This window comes from Tursiops truncatus, chromosome 15 (assembly GCF_011762595.2).
Source record: "Tursiops truncatus isolate mTurTru1 chromosome 15, mTurTru1.mat.Y, whole genome shotgun sequence".
Classification (NCBI taxonomy): domain Eukaryota; kingdom Metazoa; phylum Chordata; class Mammalia; order Artiodactyla; family Delphinidae; genus Tursiops; species Tursiops truncatus.
Window position 1 is genome coordinate 34,593,851 of NC_047048.1, and position 20,244 is coordinate 34,614,094.

The window sequence follows — 20,244 nt, forward strand, 5'->3', positions numbered from 1 at the left end:
AGCCGGCGGGGGAGAGCAGAAGTGCAAGGCGGCCCCGACCCGGCTGGCTCCGCCCCCGCCTCGGGCCCGCGACCGGGGGCGTGGCCAGGCCGCAGACGCCCCGCCCCTCACACCCCGCGAGGGGCCTCCTTCCGGCCGGCGCGCCCCGGACGTGACCTCGCGGGCACGCGCCGGAGCCGCCCTGGGGGAGGTACGCGCACCCCTCTCGCAGGTAGGGCCGCCCTTTGTCCCCGGCGCCGCCCCCCGGAGTCCCGGTTCCCGCTACCCACCCCGGCCCGCGGCCCCAGCGCGCACTGCCCTTCTTGCTTCGGCCCGGCCTGGCGGCCCCCAGGGCGAAATCTGGCCCCTGAACCAGGCTCCCAGGCGCTCCCGCAGCCGAGTAGACGCGATAGGAACTCTTCGTTCACTCCAGCGCGGGCACCCGGGGTGGAGAGGGCTGCAAAAGCCCTGCCCTCACAGGGCTTGTGCTCCAGGGCGAGAGGCCGGCGGGTGAATCAGTAGAATGTCCACTATGTCGGATGAGTGTCAGGGTGAAGACAAAAGCGGGGGACGGACATCCAGGCGGCTAGGAGGGTCCTTGAGAAGGTGACTTTTGAGCGAAGTCTCGGAGGAAGCGAGGGAACAACCGGTGCCTGGGGGTGTTGGGGGCAGCCGGGCATTGAGGCCGGTGTGCCTGGAGTGGAGAGAGGGGCAGAAAGAAAAGACGGAATCATGACAGTAATGGCTCAGTGTTGAGCAGGTGCCCGGCAAAGTGTTAGGTGCTCTATGCATATTATTTCCTTTAAGCCTCAGGACAGCGCAGATGTGGGCGCTACCATTGTGTGAGAGGAAATCAGGCTCAGGCAGGCTAAATAACTTGCCCAAGGTCACACAGCATTGGAGCCCAAGGAGACTGGCGTCATTGCCTGAAACACCCAGGAGGCCCAGGGTAGGGTGACCTTGACCAAGTCCGGTCCTCTGTGCCGCGCGCCTCAGTTTCCTCCCAGAGTGCTAGAGGGAGAGGGTGTGATTGACCTCCTGAAGTGAAAGATGGGCGGGCAGGGTCCTTTTGCTGACCATCTGCGCAAAAGCCAGCTGGTTGTAATTCATACCCAGCAAATGGGGACCTGAAACCGAGCCTGAAATCAGTGCACAGAACAAGGGCGTAGCAGGAGCCTTCGAGGATGTCTGTTCTCTTGGGAGAGGCTTTTGTTGTCTGCGAAGCACTTGTCCCCCTTTCGGCTCTGGTGCAGGTACAAGTGGCTTTGGGGAGAGAGGGCAGAAGGCCCAGAGCCTGGAAGAGGCTGCTTCTGGGGGTGGTTGGGGGGAGCCCGGTGCGGCTGAGTGCTCCGGAGCAGTAAAAAAGGTGGAGTCAGCCAGGCAGGCTGTGTGCCGGCCAGCAAGTGCAGAACAAGCAGAATCCCCCAAACATGCCTGTGAGTCTGGAGAGATTCACACGCACACGCACAAACACAAAACACACGAAACCCGCCCATGTCTGCACCTGCAGCACATTCAATGACTGCTGCGCAGACCAGAGGGTAAGAGCCTCAGGGCTACCGATCTGGCTCTGCTGGCCATGCTGACCGGTTCTCTGCTTTGGGAAGGGGGGAAAATGTTTTCGTGCTCCTGTGAAGATCTGCTTGTGCCTCTGATCCTGAGAAGGGCTGTGGGTTTCTAATGGGGCAAGGATGGTGAGTCTTCTGCAATTTGCCCCTTCTCCAGCCTGGCGCAGCCTCCAGCCTTGGCCTTTGGGCTGTGGTGTGAAATGTGGCCCTGGGAGGGTTAGGGGTGCGACCCAGCCCCCTGTGTTGGAGTCTCCGGTCAGTAAGAGGTCCTGGTGGTACAGGACCACAGCAGAACTTACCGTCAGGCCTGTTTGGTAGATGCTCAGAAAGTTTAAGTGGTTTGCCTGAGCATGCACAGCTGTAAAAGAGCAGAGATGGGATCCTAGTCCAAACCATTTGACTGCAGAGCCCAAGCCCTGCCCCTCTGGGAGCTGATTCACCCCTGTAGAGGGGATACATTTCGTGTTTGGCCTGGAGACCCACACACACACACATACTCTGTGAGGTTGTAGGGGTGGCAGACGGGATGATGACCAAAGGGGATGGAGACACTTTCTGCTTTTCTTCTCAGCCACACCGTCCCCAGACCTTGTCACCAGGCCTTTGTGTCTGGGTCAAATTGGTCAGTCCTTTCTCACGGTGGGACTGGTGCAGGTGGGGCCAGAGGCACCTTGGGGGCGCCGGCAGAGGGCTTCCTCCTCATGAAGTTTGGGGGTCAGGTGAATGACTCTCACTCTACCTGGGCGCCTAGGACCTCCCATACACCCTGGCCTTTAAGGGGGCAGCTGGAGTTCTGGTCACTGACCAGGTGGGCCAAGAGTGTGGGAGTGTCTGGGTGGAGGTCTAGAGGTCTGAGGCGGCACATGTGAGTCCTGAGACTCATGTGGATAAATGTGGATAGAATGCCGGAAAGAGGTGAGGGCTGGTCCCCTCAGGTGAGTCTCCGTGCATTGCATTGTCGCCTACTGAGCTGGTGATATTCTGAGCCTTACAGCCCCAGTGGATTCTCAAACTGAGAGACTTACTGAACCGGTAAGTCCAGGGTGGGGCCCGGGGATCTGCATTTTTAACAAGCTCCAGATGCATGTGGGCCTCTGGCTAAACCTGGAAAACCACTGTCCTGGACTTCCCAGCCAGGCAGCTGTGAGAAACCCCTTCTAGCAAATCCGGAGCCTGGTGTGCGTAAATGCTTTCCACGACTGAATTTAAATGCATTCCACTCTCCGTTGGGGTGCTGTCATCAGCTGAGCTTCTCCCCTGTTGAAAATAAATGATGGGGGGCTCCCCTGGTGGCGCAGTGGTTGAGAGTTCGCTTGCCGATGCAGGGGACACAGGTTCGTGCCCCGGTCTGGGAAGATCCCACATACCGCGGAGCGGCTGGGCCCGTGAGCCATGGCCGCTGAGCCTGCGTGTCTGGAGCCTGTGCTCTGCAACGGGAGAGGCCACGCCAGTGAGAGGCCCGCGTACCGCAAAAAAAAAAAAAAGAAAATAAATGATGGACTCCGAAGCGATAGTCCTGCCTCCATCCCTCCCCAGCCAAGTTTCCCCAGAGAGCAGGCCACCCAATAACCTGCTCAGTGCAGAGCTGTCCCGAGCTGTCCCCTCGGCAGCACTTCCTGTGGAGACCTCCTCCCAGCCGCCTCCCTGCAACAGCCTGTGCTCCTGCTCACCTGAAGCTCTCTGGGGTCTGCACTGCCTCCCCTGCCTGTGGCCCCCTAAAACCAGGTATTCCCTAGGGTTGCATCCTTGGGCCTTCTCGGCTTGATGCTTTCCTCAGTTGCAGAGGCAAAAGTGAGGGGAACCCCTCTATCTCTATTCAGGAGAGCACCCCAAACTTACACCCAGCCTTCGGGGTGCACCAGGCCTACATTTTTAGGGGATAGCTTGATATCTCCCCTCAGCTAGCCCCCTGGAGCTCTTCGATGTAGGGTCTTTGACTTGAGGGGAGTCTGGTCACACCTGTCACCCTAGAGTGGTCCAGCCGCTGTGGGTTCTGCCAGGCTCCTTCTATGCCGCACACGCTGGTAGAGGAAAGAGTGCCCCTCTCAGTAGCCGGGCTTCCCTTCTGGACACTTCTGACTTCTTTTTGCTTTCCCTGATAAAACTCTTAGTACCGCCTCATCTTCCTAACTCCCCTCATTGGTGTCTGTCCTAGTGCCCCAGGCTTGCAGCCTTGAGGTCTCTTTGCACCTTTTCTTCTCCCCCAACCCCCCCAGGCATGGTCAACTTCTGCTTTGGCAGCATCTCTGGCGTCCCTCCATCCGTCCACCCGCTGTTAGGGGCCTCTGAGCTCCCCAGCGGCCTGCCCACTTTCTGAGAACCAGACTCTGAGCCCAGGGGCATCAGTTGAACAGGCAGGTCTGCCTCAAGACCAGCCCATCTGTCACCTGCTCGGAGGCTGCCCGGCTTCCCTCCATCTGTGTCAGGGGCCACGTGGCGTTGGGTCAGTGTCCCCGCCTGGAGTCAGGGGTCTTGGTTCAGATCCTGTTTTTTTGTTTTTTGGCCACGCTACCTGGCTTTTGGGATCTTAGTTCCCCGGCCAGGGACGGAACCCAGGCCCCAGCAGTTGAAGCGTGGAGCCCCAACCACTGGTCCACCAGGGGATTCCCCAGATCCTGGTTTTTGCCATTCCCAGCATTCTAACTGGACAGATTCCTTGAGCCCCCAGAGTTCCTGTTTCCTGTCTATAATGTCAAAGCTGGTAATAATAGTCCTATCTCACAAGGTTCTTGTGAGGATTTATGTTTCATGACCTCGTCTCTAGAAGTCCTTGGCCTGGAATACTGCTTGATCTTTATCACCACGTTTAATCCTCAAAACCATGCTGTCAGGTAGGAAGTCACTGTCAGGCCCATTTTGTAGATGAGGCAGGGGAGGCTCAGAGAAGCCAAGTGATTGGCCCAAGGGCACACAGCTACAAAGTAGCAGAAGTGGGATTCAAGTGCAAACCAGTTCACCCAAGAGCCTGAGCTTCTAACCGCTAATCCCCTCTTTGGGTTCTCTTTCTTCATCTTCTGTTCATTCATTCACTCATTCAGCAAATTTTTTTTTTAAGTTCTTTTTTTTTTTGCTGCGTTGGGTCTTCGTTGCTATGCGCAGGCTTTTCTCTAGTTGTGGCGAGCGGGGGCTGCTCTTCGTTGGGGTGCGCGCAGGCTTCTCATTGGGGTGGCTTCTCTTGTTGCAGAGCACAGGCTCTAGGCGTGTGGGCTTCAGTAGTTGTGGCTTGCGGGCTCTAGAGCACAGGCTCAGTATTTGTGGCGCGCAGGGCTTAGTTGCTCCTCGGCATGTGGGATCTTCCCGGACCAGGGCTTGAACCCGTGTTCCCTGCATTGGCAGGCAGATTCTTAACAACTGTGCCACCAGGGAAGCCCTTGGCAATTATTTATGCTGAATGAGTGAATGAATGTGTGCCTACTATCTAGGGCAATGAAGGAACAGAAGAAGCCCTGCCCTGTCTGTGAAGGCGCAGATAGGCTGAGATGCATAGGAGCTCCTGTAGGAAATTGCCCAAGGCCCCTCTTCCTCGTTCTGCCCTGGGGTCACAGACAAGGACACCCCACCCCGCATCTCGCCTCCCCACTGCTCCTTGTACCTAAAGGCCTGCAGGCATTGGACTGGATTTGGGTTTGACCCTTGTGAAGGAGGAAGTGGATCATAGCAGGACCTGCTGTAGGGCTTGTAAGCCTTGGAATCTCCAGGGGGTGGGGGCAGTGCAGGCATGAAAGGAATGGAGTTGCAGTTGGGTACCCCATGAGATACCACTTCAACCCAGCAGATGGCAGTGACAAAAAAGGAGGGGCAATAGCAAGTGTTGAGAAGAGGGAGGAATTGGAACCCTCTCCCACTGCCGGTAGGCATGTCAGGTGGTGCAGGCACTGGCAGTTCTTCAGCATAGTCACCATTTGACCTGGTGATTCCACTCCCAGGTGTGCACCCAGAGAAATGAAAACACATGTCCATGCAAAAACTCGTATGTGGATGTTCACAGCAGCATTATTCACAACAGCCAAAAGGTGGAAACAACCCAAAGGTCCATCAACGGATGAATGGATAAACAAATTGTGGTCTGTCCACACAATGGAATATTACTCAGGCATGAAAAGGAATGAAGTACTGACACAGGCTACCATGTGGATGAACTTCGCAAATGTGATACTCAGTGAAAGAAGCCAGACACAAAAGGCCACATATTGTATGGTTCCATTTCTAGGAAATGTTCAGAATAGGCCAGTCCATAGACAGAAAGTAGATGTGTGCTTGCCAGGGGCTGGGGGCAGAGGGGTGTGGATGTAACTGGTAAGCAGTGCAGGGTTTCTTTGAGGGTAGTAAAAATATTCTAAAATTGATTGTGGTGAGGGTTGCACTACATTGAAATACTGAAAACCATTGAATTGTATACATTAAAATGGTAAATTGTATACTATGTGAATTATATCTCAATAAAACTTTTATTAAAAAAAATATTAGCCAGACACCCCTACATTAATGCTGACAGAAGGCACGAGCACAAGGACTCAAAAACTTGCTGAGCAGTCGGGGGACATTATTTGGGGTTGCTATGCTGTGGTTCCCACGACAAGATCGCCGAGAAGTGACCCTGTAGATAAGGTTTCCGTTCATCCTTTAGGCCTCAGCTTCCATGTGACTCCTGAGAGAGGCCCCCACAACCCTCCCTTTGTCCTTTGTCATCTGTCTCAGTCCCTTCTTTCTTTCCTTTAGAGCTGTGCCCGCACTTGGAATTATTTTCTGTCTGTGGACCTGATTCTGTCTGACTCTCTTGCTGGGCTGAGTTCCGTGAGGTCAGGGACTTGTCTCTATCTTGCTTGCCGCATAGTAGGTGCTCAGTAAATTCCTGCTATGTGAATGAGCCACATATACTGATAACAGCTGGGGGCGCCCAGGCTGGGGTCCGTGCTCGTGCTCGCTGCAGGGGACAGAGCCAGCAGGGCGGATCAGGATGTCTCCCGGCCCCAGTGGCATTCTTTTTCCAGAATGTCCCTGGAAAGGAAGCCCAAAGCCTGGTCTGGCTGGGAAGAGGCGATTGGGGAGGAGAGCGGAGCGGGAGCTGGGGCCGGGGGCGGGCCTGGGGAGGAAGTCTGCAGCCCCAGGCTGCCGAGGGCGCGGTGTCTGTGTTTGCACCTTTGGAATGTGGCTGATTCACTCTGGGGGGAGCCAGGCAGCCACCGCTGCCGCCTCGGATCCGACATCTGGAGGCTAAATTCCAGGAGGAGAGACGGAGTCTTGGAAGCAGATGTCAACTTTGAAGGTCAAACTGAGCCAGGGAGGAGGAGGCTGAGAGGGTCCCACACTCCCCACCCCCCCACCCCAGGATTCTGGGAGAGAGGTGAGGCCCCATCCCCAGCCTTATCCCAGCTCCTAAGCTACCAGGGCCCCGAAGGGGACAGCGTGGGGCAGGGAAACAGTGTGAGCTCTGCAGTCAGACCTTCCTTCAGAGAGCTCATATAACTGCAAAGGCCGAGGGCCTAGCTGGTCCAGTGCTCAGCAATGGCCCTGCGACACTGGCTTGCATCTCCTGGCCCAGTGTCCTCTGTGTGGGTTTACTCTTGGGGCTTCGCTCCCCAAGGCCTGCGAACTCCTAGCGTGCCTCTCCCTGGGGTGCCAGTGAGACCCTAGGCTTGCCTCTTGTTGGCCCAGTTGGGGCCCAGCTCATCCTGGACACTGATGAGACAGGTCTGGGTCAGGAGCTCGCTGCAGTGCAGGGCCGATGCCCAAGAGCCACACGGAGAAAGTGGAAGTGGGAGGGGTCCCCCAAAAGAGCCAGTGCCAGGGTGTGGGCAGAAACAGTACTCTGCTGAGCTGCTCCCACAGAACTGCCTCCTGGGGCTTGTGCCAGGCACTGTGCTTGGCTTTATGGCTCTTACCTACTGGAGTGTCCCACTGGCTAAATTCCTTAAGCTCTCAGAAGCTCATTTTCTTCATCTATGAAATCTCATAGGATTCTTTTTGGGATTGACTGAGACAATGCTTGCAAATCCCTTGGCACCTGCCTGGCCTGGAGAAGGTTCTATGCTAACTAGCCTAGGTCCCTTTCTCTTCCCTGTATCTAGGTGCTGTGTGATCTGCCCTGTGGGCTGAAAGGATGGGGGTGTGTGTGTGTGCGCGCGCGCGCGTGTGTTCATGCTCCTTTCTCTCCTCCAAGGACTACTTGGGACAGAGGATGGAGGCAGGAGGGACAGGAAAGGGGTAGAGGGAGCAGCGGGTGGGCCTCACCTGTGAGCCTGCAGGCTCAGGCCTGCCTCTGGGAGTTGCCTCCGTATGCCCTCAGCTCCACCTGGGGCTGGAGGAGGGCCCCAGGCTCTACTCCTGGGAGTGGCTGCCTCTTTCCCTCCCGTGCCACAGCGTAAACCTGGTCGTTTGACATGGGTGTGTGTGTGGGGGGGGTGGTTAGGTGGTGAAGGGCCTGACCCAGGCTCGTCCATCTCCTATATTCTCTCTCTTGGAACCCTGGAACCTGGGGGGTGGCTCAGAAGAGGAAACTCGGTGCCCAGAGTGATCCAAACCTCCTGGACACCTCCTGGGAACCTAGAGGTTCTGGGAGGGTGGAGGGCCAGCCTCCTGTAAGCTTTCTGCAACCATTTGTGAACTGAAGTAAAGCTCCTCCCAGAATCTGCTCAGGGCACAGGGAGTGCTCCAAGGAGTGTCCCCCGCCTTCCCCCAGGGCTCAGCACCCTCCACTCCTGCCAGCCCTGCCTGCCAGCATCCCTCTGGGATGCCACACATCTGTGGGTGCCTGCTCATCCCCACCAAACCACCCACGTCCTCTGACTCATAGCCCAAATGCCACCTCCTTTGATTCCTGACAAGACTCCCGCACTCACGGTTATTCTCCTCTGGACGTGGTGGTGTCGGTACCTCTGTGCGGAGCTTATCTCCACATCAGCCAGCGTGGCGACTGGGGGCTCCTGCATCGGTCACTCGTTCACGTCCTGCACGCCCTGATCATGACTCTACGACAGTTGTCCCGGGCTGGGACCAGGCTGCCCGGCTCTCTTCTGGGTGTCAAACATTTTTTGATGTGTTCATCTGGTCTCTTCCATTAAATGACTCTCTGAAGTTGAAGGACATAGTAACAGTAACGAGAACTACGTTTTCTGAGCTCTTACTAAGTGCTTTTTAAAAATTGAGGTAGAATTCACATCCCGTAAAATTCACCCCTTTAAAGTAATACAATTCAGTGGGTTTTAGTATATTCACAGAGTTGTGCATCCATCTCCACCATCTAATTCCAGAACATTTTCATCATCCCCCAAAAGGAACCCCAGGATGTTCATCAATTGTAAGAAATGTACCGTTTACATGGGGGATTTGATAGTGGGGGCAGGGGGTGTATGGAAAATCTCTGAACCTTTGCTCAGTATTGCTTAAAAACTTAAAACTACTGAACTTAGGGAATTCCCTGGCGGTCCAGTGGTTAAGACTCCGTGCTTCCGCTGCAGGCGGCGTGGGATCGATCCCTGGTCAAGGAACTAAGAGGTGCGGCCAAAAGACAAAAAAAAAAACTACTGAACTTAAAACTGCTTTAAAAAATAAAATCGATTTTGGGAATTCCTGGCGATCCAGTGGTTGGGACTCCGCGCGTTCATTGCCAAGGGCCTGGGTTCAAGCCCTGGTCGGGGAACTAAGCTCTCAAAAGCCGTGCCATGTGGCCAAAAAAAGAAAAGAAAAAATTGATTTAGAAACAAAACAAAACAAAAAAGAACCCTGAACCCATTAGTAACCACTCCCCATTCCTCCCCTCCCCACCACAGTCACTGGCAATCACCCGTCTGCTTTCTGACCCTACAGATTTGCCTGTTCGGAACATTTCATATATTGGGTTGGCTAAAAAGTTCATTTGGTTTTAAGTAGAAATAAAAGACATTTTTCATTTCCACTAAGAACTTTATTGAACAGCGTATTCATTAACCAAACGAACTTTTTGGCCACCCCAATAAATAGAGTCCCACAATATGTGGTCCTTTGTGTCTGGCTTCTTTCATCGAGCATCGTGTTTTCAAGGTTCATCCATGTTGTAGCCTGTGTCAGTGCTTCATTCCTTTTTATGGGTGAATAATATTCCACTGTATGGATGGATCAGCATTTGTTTATCCATCCATCCATCAAAGGACATTCGGGTTTTTTCTACTTTTTGTGAATAATGCTGCTATGAACATGCATGTACAAGTTTTTGTGAAGGTGAAGTTTTTCAATCTAAGTGCTTTTTGACAAATGACCCATTTAATCCTCACAGCAGCCCTCTCTGTTGGTGCTGGCATGATCCCCCTTCTGCAGGTGAGGAAAGCAAGGCTCAGAGAAGTGAGTCAAGGTCACACAAGGTCACAGCTGGAAGCTGTGGAGCTGGGACCTTCCTGCCTCCTGGCCAACAGGCCCCAGTGGGGCCTACTACGGTGCTTCTGTACATTTTTAGCAGAGCCTTGCCCACTGCTCTTAGTTTCGGCTCGCGGGATCTTGAATCTTCCTTGTGGCATGTGGGAACTTGAGTTGCAGCATGAGGGCTTAGTTGTGGCATGCGGGCTCTTGGTTGCGGCATGTGGGATCCAGTTCCCCAACCAGGGATCGACCCTGGAGTGCGGAGCCCCAGCCACTGGACCACCAGGGAAGTCCCTCCCACAGTAAATGTTGCTAACTCTTCAAACAAGGGCCATGCAAACCTCAAGCCCCGGAAGTGCTTTATGATCTGTCAAGGTGAGTGGTCACCCGCTCAGTGATCCTGTGGCTCCAAGGGCTGCATCTTAAGCGGTTACAGGAGATCTCTACCACCATAGAATGATCATCTACAGATCCAGGCAGGACCAGGCCTTTCCCCTGCTTCCTCTGGATGCCGTTCTTACCACCTCACGGGGTACCAAGCCCCAAACATTACTGCCCCTTTTGTTCATCTGCAGCCTCTTTCCTGAGGTTCCTGGGCTGCCTTTCATCTCTTGCCTTCTTGGATTTGGCGCACAGCCCTGGGTCACCTGCCGGTAGACTTTGTTCCTTTTGCCTTCCTGGGAGCATGGCATGGTGGGTAATTGCTGTCAGACAAGCCCAGGTTCACTCTGGCTGTGTGGCTTTGGGCAAATTTCTGAACTTCTCTGAGCTTCTGTTTGCTCATCTGTGTTGGGGGGGGCGGGTCACACACACACACCCGCCAAAACTCTGATACGGCGGGTGTGGGACTGACTAAGGGCAGGGAGATGAGGGGCTCCCGCGGTGCCCAGCACCTCGCACACACTTGGGAAGTTGAGGTCGGTCCTCACGGCAGAGGCAGGCTGGCAGCGGGCCCAGGGAGGGGGCGGGGAGATTTGTGTGTCTCCCTGCCTTTGGAGCAGTGGGAGGCTCCCATGACTCAGTTCTGCCCAGAGGAGGGGGAAGTCAAGGCCAGACCTCTGAGGACCGGCCCCGAGGGACCTCCCATCCTCCTCCCCACTCTGCCCTCTGCCTGTTTCCCCACCCAGTGCTTCCGGCAGTGCTGGGCAGGGCCCCACACATACATTCTCTGCTGGTCGCCTGGGCACACCCTCTGTCCCTTCCCCAGATCTGCAGCCCCGACTTGCTGCTCCATGGCCCAAGGGCTCAGACGCTGACCATGATCATGGACCACCTTGAGTGGGTGCCACAGCCCCATGGCCTGAGGCAGGAGGGGCAGTGATGTGGAGGGGACGTGGGCCGAGGATGGGAGGGCCTCCTCTGGCCGCTGGAACCGAGCTGCAGGCTCCTGCCAGGGAAACCCTCTCTCCTTGCTGCTGCCGCGGTGGCTCAGCTTTTCCCAGCCCTGCCTCTCTCCTCCTGCTTCTCACATTTCAGCTTCTGAGTTACTGGCATCACAGCCTGCTGCCACTGCTGCTGTGGTCACTACACCAGACAGATGTTAACCCCCAGTGTGCTGGCGGGAGCAGCACAGCCGCAAATGGGTGCAAGGTCCAGAGGTGTTGAGGGAGGAGAAAGCCGTCTTGAAACTGTCCTTTGCACCAGTCAGGTTGCCCTCTGGAGAGCTTCTCTCACCTCCTTCCTCCCTGTCCGCCCAAACTTGAATCCAAAGCCTTCCCTGACCCCTAGGAGTTGCTCCTTCCCTTGGCTGTCTGGGCACTGACAGTCAACCACAGAACATGGGTTCCATATCACCGTGAACTTGACCTTGTCATTTCAGCAGACAGGGTTTTCTCCCTCCACATCCAGCAGCTCCCCTCTTGCACCTGGCCATACCTGGGCAGGGCCTGGCCACCAGAACCAGGGGAGCTCTCAGCCTGGAGGCTATTCTAGGGGCAGCAGCACAGGCTGTTGAAGGAGCCAGGTGCTGGCACAGACTGGTCAGGTGACCTTGATAAGTCCCCAGGGTGTAACAGGATTTAGGGGCCTGTAGTGAGGATAAAACGGGGAATGCAGGTAAAGCCGCCGGAGCAGCATCTGGCACACAGTGGCCCAGACCTCTCGTGCCCACACACACATGCCTCCTGACATGCTAGGGTTCTGAGCTCCCCTCCTCAGGGAGAGCTACTCCCATTTCCTGGCAGCCTCCCCCCTCACAGCCCACCCAGGTCTGCTTTCTCATCAGAGAAGGCCTGTGTCCCTCCCCTGGCCTGGATGGTCCCAGCCCACACTTTTCCATCCTCAAATGGGACTGGACGTCCCGCCTTGTCTCCCCGCCCCTGTCCACTCCTCCAGTGGGAGGAGAGCCCGCTGCCCAGAGGCACACTGGACAACCTCTCGAGCTCGGCAGCTCCCCAGCTGTCCTCATCCCGATTCCTCTCCTTCCTGCCTTTCTCCTGAACCCCAAATGCTCCCTCCCGGTTTCTCGTGGCGCCTCTGCTGACCCTTCGTCCTATCCAGCCACACCCCCTTGGTGCCTTGGCTGACTTACTCTCTTTTTATGTTGACCAGAGGCTCTGTCCTCCCCTTCCCCTGCACCCCTGGTTAAAGGGCCCAGGCTGGGCGTCATTAGGTCCCCCTTTACTGCTATGCTGTGCCCCAGGCTACTGGGCTGCCTGGTGGGATTGTTATAACCGCCTTGTCAGCTTACAATCAACTGAGGAAGTGGTCACTCAGCCATTTCTGTCTAAAACTGAAAGTCCAGCCAGGGTGGCCATTCGCTGAGTTGTTTTGGTTTTTGGTTTTTTTGCTTTTAGTTTTTTTGCCACACCCAGTGGCTTGCGGAATCTTAGTTCTCCGACCAGGGATTGAACCCGGCCACGGCAGTGGGAGTGCCGAGTCCTAACCACTGGACTGCTGGGGAATTCCCTCACTGAGTTTTTATACAACTCAGTGGGATGCACCCAATCGAAGCAGATGGCCTGGTTTCTCCTTGTCCATGTGTTGAAAATCAGAGGGGCATTTCCCTGGGGGGACCCAAGACAGGGCGAGCTGGTGGAGGAAGAGGAGAGGAGAAGGCAGGAGCTCCCCCGTCATGGGCTGCAGTGTCAGGTCTGGAAACATGGGGTCAGGACTAAAGGGGGAAACGGGAGACACGCCACAGGTGGACTCCAGTCCCCTTTCCAAGAACTCCCTTATGAGCAAAGTGAACCAGATCGGGCTGTTAGAAGGAAGCGGGCATCCAGAGGTCAGGGCCTTTGGGCACCTTGACAAGCCTGGTGCCCCAGAATCTGCAGGGCCTTGGGGGTGTGGGGACCTGGGCTGTCAGTCCTTCCACCCCAGTACCTGCCTTGGGTTCCCCCAATGTGCTCAGGCTCAGCTTGCACAAAAGCATCGTGTGTGCCAGGCTCCCCCTAGTGGTTGGGGGACCCCAGCCTTGTCGGCCCAGGAGTCTCCCTGTGACTAGGGTAAGAAAGGGGACCAGGGCATTGGGGGATATTGGGGTTTGCTCCAATCCACTGCAGAAGCGTCTGACCCCCATTCTGCCTTCCTGGGAGCATTCAGGATCCTCTCCCAGGCGGGGGCTTTTTGCTTCCATGGGGCCTCATCCCTGCTCCAATGGCTGGTATCCACAACCCCCCACCACCCTGCCCCCCCCAAGCAGGCTGGGGTTCCCCATATGCACCAGATTATGCTGGAGCCTTAGAGGTCAACGGGGGCCCTAAAGGCCATCTGGTCCTTCTATCCACCACTCCTGGCATATTTGTGTAGAGGATAAAGCCTCAAATTAGGGTTGGGGCCCTAGGTTCTTCTTCAGGCTCCATCTCCAATTCTCTGTACATCCTGAGGGACGTTCCTTAACTTTCTGTGCTTCTCCTTCATGGTCCCCCCTCAATAGTAGCAGAATTCTCCAATGACCCCCAATGACCTTTGCCCTCGTATACTCCTCCCCCTTGAGTGTGGGCGGAACCTGTGACTATGGCATCACTCCCGTGATTAGGGTGTGTTATATGGCACAGTTGCCCTTGAGGTAGATTATCCAGGTGGGCCTGACCTAAGCACACAAGACCTTTAAAAGCAGAGTTTTCTCCAGCTGCTTGTGGAAGAGGAAATTAGAGAGATTCAAAGCGAGAGAGGGAATCAACATGTGGGACTCTCTCTCTTCCTCAGATGGTGGGGCCACGGGACAAGGTCCTGAGGATGGTCTTCAGGAGCTGACAGTCCACAAGACAACGGGACGTCAGTCCTACAGCTGCAAGGAACTGAATCCTGCCAACAAACAGTGACTTTGGAAGGGCATCCTAGCCCCTGATGAGATTGCAGCCCCGCTGACACCTCGATTTCACCCGGCAGGACTCTGAGCCGAGAGCCCAGCCGTGCCACACCTGGCGATGATAAACTGTGCTGTTTCAAGCCAATAAATTTATGGAAATTTGTTACACAGAAGCAGGAAATGAATACATCATCTGTCCAAGGAGAAGAACAGTATTCTTGACACACATGTAGGATAAAAGTTTAAAACTGAGAAAAATGCACCCCCCCTCCCAACGGGTGCTATGTAGAGTGGAAACCTGCCTCGGCCTCTGTGCTGACAGTCTTCCTGGCTGCAGTTTAAATCCACATTCTCAGGGTTCCCATCTCTCACCTGAACCTCCAACCAGCCTCAGAGGAAGGCAGGTGTGTTCTGAGAAGGGCAGTGCCGATCGCACCATCAGGGCAGCCAGATCCCACTTTGGCTGAAGAAAGAAGCTCTGGAACCCTCTGCTGTAGGGGATCCCTGTGATTTCTGGGGCTCCCGGGACTTCTGGACATCTTTAGGGTCAATAAAGCTGTTTTTAACCTAACAGCTTTATTTGGGCTTCCCTGGTGGCACAGTGGTTAAGAATCCGCCTGCCAATGCAGGGGACACGGGTCCCAGCCCTGGTCTGGAAAGATATCACATGCCACGGAGCAACTAAGCCCAGGCACCACAACTACCGAGCCTGCGCTCTAGAGCCCACGAGCCACAACTACTGAAGCCCTGCAAGCCTAGAGCCAGTGCTCCACAACAAGAGAAGCCAACACAATGAGAAGCCCCCGCACCGCAACGAAGAGTAGCCCCTGCTCGCTGCAACTAGAGAAAGCCAGCGCGCAGCAACGAAGACCCAGCGCAGCCAAAAACAAAAACAAACAAAAACCCCCAACATAACAGCTTTATTAGATATAATTCACATACCATATAATTCACCCATCTAAAGTGTAAAATTAAGTGGGGTTTTTTTTTGTACAATCAATTTTGTAACCGTCACCACAATCAATTTGAGAACATTTTTATCACCCCCCGAAAGAAACCCCATACCCACTAGCACCCACTCCCCATTTCCCTCTGACTACCCCTCATTCCTTGGCAACCACTAATCTACTTTCTACCTCTGTGGATTTGCCTATTCTGGACGTTTTATAGAAACGGAATCATACAATATGTAGCCTTTTGTGTTTGGCTTCTTTCACTGAGCATCATGTTGTCAAGGTTCATCCACGTTGTGCCACGTATTAGTACTTCATCTGTTTTTATCCTAAGTAATACTCCATTGGATGGATAGACCATGGTTTTTTGATAGACCAGTCATCAATAAAGCCTACTGCTGACTCTCATTCACTCCTCCCACCTGGAATTTGGGGGTGGGGTTGGGGGAAGGGGAGCAATGGGGAATTTTGGGGAGGGGGGCTGATTGGGCTTGGGTTTGACAACATAGAGGAAGGAAAGCTGGGTTTTCAGGTGTCCCAGGCCACACTGCTGTCCCCGGCTCTTTCCCCCAGGCCGAGCCAGCCCCTTCTCCACACCCGCTTTCCAAAGCAGTGTCTGATCAGGGTCTCCAGCCCCAGAGTCCTGCTGCAGGTGGGCCAGCTCTCTGCCAACTCAGTACATGATAATCTGCATTTCTAACACCGATCATCTACGGGCAGTTATTTGATGACAGTCTTCACAGAGACTCCCCTTTTAAAGGGCAAACTGTCTGCAGGCTGATTTTCACACCATCAGATCCTACCTGGGAGTGTCTTTACTGTAAAGGAGAGGAGCCCCACATTCAACAGAAAAGAACCTTACAACACGCCTGCTTCCTTTCACTGTGACAAGTTTTGGGGTTTTTTGCCTTTTTAAAAAAATTTTTTGGCTGCGCCACACAGCATATGAAATCTTAGTTCCCTGACCAGGGATCAAACCCATGCCCCCTGCACTGGAAGGTGGATTCTTAACCACTGGGCTGCCAGGGAAGTCCCATCACTGTGACAAGTTTGAGCAGGGAAGGGGGAAAGCTTGGCTTCTCCTGTGTCCCTCTCCTGCACATCACCAAACCCTGTCATTCTCTCTGGGCCCACCCAGATGTCTCTGGCCACTGCCGCCCGTGGCAACTCAGTACCAGTGATAATAGGAAATAACACTTATTAATGCTACGACATGCCAGGCATGTCAGCGACTTCTCGTGACAGCCTGCAAGCTATGTGCTATACGGTCTCTGTTTTACAGACCGGGAAGCTGAGTCAGGTCAAGGAACTCGCCCGCAGTCACCCTGTTAACACCTGGAGCTGGGGTTCGGGCAGAACCTAGATTCTGAATCACACTGCATGGCCTCAAGTCCTTTCTGGAAGTCTTGTCCGAAGAGCAGGGAGTGTGTGTAGACAGAGACAGAGGTCTGAGGACCGTGGCCCTGGGATATCTCGGATGCCAAGTAGAAAAGAACTTTAAGAAGTTCAGGTAGGAAACTCCGTGGTGGTCCAGTGGTTAGGATTCCGAGCTTCCACTGCTAGGGGCCTGGGTTTAATCCCTGCTTGGGGAACTAAAAAAAAAAAAACGATCAGATACAGTGAAGACAGAAAACAGGGCTCCTTGGAGTCACCACTGAGAGCAATTTTCATGAAGTCCTGGCTCCAGATGGAGTGAGCAGGATGGGAGAGTGAGCATAAGTACCCACTTCTGGGACAGGGAATTTTGCAGTCAAGGAGAGCAGCATAAGAGTGGTAGCTGGAAGGGGATGTATGATTGTGCTTTTTTTTTTTTGGCCGTGCGGAGGGGCTTGCGGGATCTTAGTTCCCAGACCAGGATCGAACCTGCGCCCTCGTCAGTGAAAGCGTGTCGTCTCAAACACTGGACCGCCAGGGAATTCCCTTTTGTTATTGTTTTTAAATGGGAATAAAGACAGCTTGTTCTCGGTGTGGGAACGACCCAGTACAGGGCACGAGGTAAGGATGCGGGGGCTGGGTGGGTGGGGGGACAGCCGCTGGAGAGACATCTTTGAAGAATTCACATGGAAGGTTTCTCCGTGCACGGACAGAGTGCGGACACGCATCCAGACACAGGTTAGGAGGCAGATTTCCGGTACAAGGAGGGAGGCAGAGGCGGTGACGGGAGCCTTTGGGAGAGAGGGAGGATGGACCAGGGCAACATGAAGGAATCGCCAGCTGCACAAATGAGGATCTTGTTCTGGCATTTAAAAGTGAGATGGTGGGATTTCCTTTTCCCAGCGCTGTTCAGCTCCAGGGGGCAGGGCTGGGGCAAGGCGGGTGGGGGTTAGACTCACAAGGGAGCATGCATGCAAGATGATTATGTTGGTGGGCTGTGAAATCTAAGCTGGCAAAGGAGCAAAGTGAGAAGATAAGGGGCTTGCAGCACACCGCGGATCAATGGGGTCAGGCAAACTACAGCCCACGGCTCAAATCCAGCCCACTGACCATTTTTTTTATACTTAAAAGAAAAGGAAAATTTATTTATTTATTTGGCTGCACTGGGTCTTAGTTGCGGCACGCGGGATCTTTTTAGTTGTGGCATGTGAGATCTTTTAGTTGCGGCATGGGAGCTCTTAGTTGTGGCATGTGGGATCTAATTCCCTGACCAGGGATCAAACCTGGGCCCCCTGCATTGGGAGTGCAGAGTCTTAGCCACTGGACTACCAGGAAAGTCCCCCACTGACCATTTTTTAAAAACTTTTTTTTATTGTGGTCAAAAACATATAAAATTTGCCATTTTAAAGTGCACAATTCAGTTGCATTAATTACATTCACAGTGTTGTGCAACCATCACCACTATTTCCAAAAGTTTCCATCACCCGAAACAGAAACTCCATACCCATTAAGCAATAAAGCTCCATCTCCCCTCCCCCCAGCCCTTGGTAACCTCTAATCTACTTTCTGTCTCAATGAATTTGCCTATTAGATATTTCACATAAGTGGAATCATACAACATGTGACTTTTTGTATCTGGCTTTTTTCACTTAGCATTGTGTTTTCAAGGTTCAGCCATGCTATAGTATATATCAGAACCTCATTCCTTTTTTAAAAAAATACTTATTATTTATTTATTTATTTGGTTGTGCCGGGTCTTAGTTGTGGCAGGCTCCTTAGTTGCGGCAGGGAAATCTTAGTTGCGGCATGCATGTGGGATCTAATTCCCTGACCAGGGAAGGAACCCAGGACCCCTGCATTGGGAGCACGGAATCTTAACCACTGCACCACCAAGGAATTCCCTGGCGGTCCAGTGTTAACCACCACCACCACCACCTTGTTTGAATAGACATATTCAGATCTGAATAATATTTCCTTGTTTGAATAGACCACATTTTGTTTATCCATTTATCCATTGATGGACCCTGGGTTGTTTTCACCCTTGGCTATTGTGAATCACGCTGATGTGAATACTGGTATATGATCATCTGTTTGAGTCCTTGTTTTCATTCTTTTGGATGTGTACCTAGGAGTGGAATAGATGGAGCATATTGCAACCTCTGCCAGGTTTTGTATGGCTCATGAACTGAGAATGGTATGGTAGACAGAAAAATGACCTCCCCAAGATGTTCATGTCCTAATCTCTGGAACCTGTGAATAAGTTACCTTACATGGCAAAAGGGGCTTTGAAGATATAATTGAGTTAAGGATCTTGAGTTGGGGAAATTATTCTGGATTATCTGCTTGGGCCCAAGGTCATCATATAAGGGTGTGGGGGGGTCAGAGTCAGAGAAGGAGATGTGATGACCGAAGAAGTTGGAGTGATGCACTCTGAAGATGAAGGAAGCCAAGAAATGTGGGCAGGCTCTAGAAGCTGGAAAAGGTGAGGAAAGGGATTCTCCCCTAGAGCCTTCAGAAGGAGTGCAGCCCTGCTGACACCTTGATTTCAGACAAATACAACCCATTTGGACTTCTGACCTCCAGAGAATAATTTTTTTTTTAATTGGCTGCACTGCGCAGCTTTTGGTATCTTAGTTCCCTGACCAGGGATTGAACCCTGGCCCATGGCAGTGAAAGCACCGAGTCCTAACCACTGGACAACCAGGTAATTCCCTTGTGTTGTTTTAAGTCACTAAGTTTGTGGTAATTTGTTACAGTAGCAATAGGAAACTAACACAAATATTTAAAAAAAAATTTTATTGAAGTACAGTTGATTTACAATGAGTTAATTTTTGCTGTACAGCAAAGTGATTCAGTTATATATATATATTTCATATTCTTTTCCATTATGGTTTATCACAGGATATTGAATATAGTTCCCTGTGCTATACAGTAGGACCTTGTCGTTTATCCATCCTATATATAATAGTTTGCATCTCCTAATCCCAAACTCTCAGTCCTTCCTTCCCCACCCCTGCTCCTTTGGCAACCACAGGTCTGCTCTCTATGTCTGTGTGTTTCTGTTTCTTAGATATGGTCACTTGTGTCATATTTTAGATTCCACATGCAAATAACTTTTACACGCCCTTTATAGAAAAAGTTTGCTGACACCTAACTTAGAGCAAGAAGGTGAGGGGTAAAGTCAGGTACCAAGGATAAAGGGGATTTTGCTGAACACCCTTTGAGGGCTCCAGAGGGCACAGTGGACTGAATTAGGAGTTGGGAAGGGATCAGACTAAGGGGTGTACAGAGCCTCCTGGGAATGGAAAACGGCCTGGAGTCTGGGGACTTCTGGTGCTACTGCCGTGAAGCGGGTTAGCGGTGGGAGAGTGTTGGAGTGGGGCGGTGGGAGCAGTGATGATATTTCAGGCCTTGGGGCAGGAGCAGCTGAGCCAGGGGTGTGTGGGTTGGTGCATCTGAGACAGCAGAGGGCTGTAGATGAGAAGACGCCTTTGGCAGAAATGGGGAGGCCAGTCTGAGTGACAGTGTGCTCGCAGGAACTGGGCTCAGGCTGGGTCAAGGCATTTCTGTAGAAGACAGAGCAAAGGGTGGACACGCTTCTCCCAGCTCTCGTTCATTCATTCACCCAGGCACTGTGGACGCTGCTCAGTGTACACAGTTATGTGGCTCTGTATCCTATGTTGTCCCCAGATGTCATCCTTCCTGTCCCAACAGTGAAGCCTCCCAGGGACTGTGATGTTACACGGTCCGGGACCTGTACTTACAGAAGCAGCCTGACAGCTTACTT

At 53.2% G+C, this 20,244-nt stretch overlaps 1 long non-coding RNA gene across 1 annotated transcript; it reads left to right on the plus strand.

Annotated features, from left to right (window-relative positions):
- On the plus strand, positions 1 to 15,491 carry LOC141276494 (uncharacterized). Its single transcript, XR_012326133.1, has 2 exons — positions 1 to 211; positions 14,028 to 15,491. It is a non-coding gene; the product is annotated as an uncharacterized lncRNA (long non-coding RNA).
- The last annotated feature ends 4,753 nt before the right edge of the window (positions 15,492 to 20,244 follow it).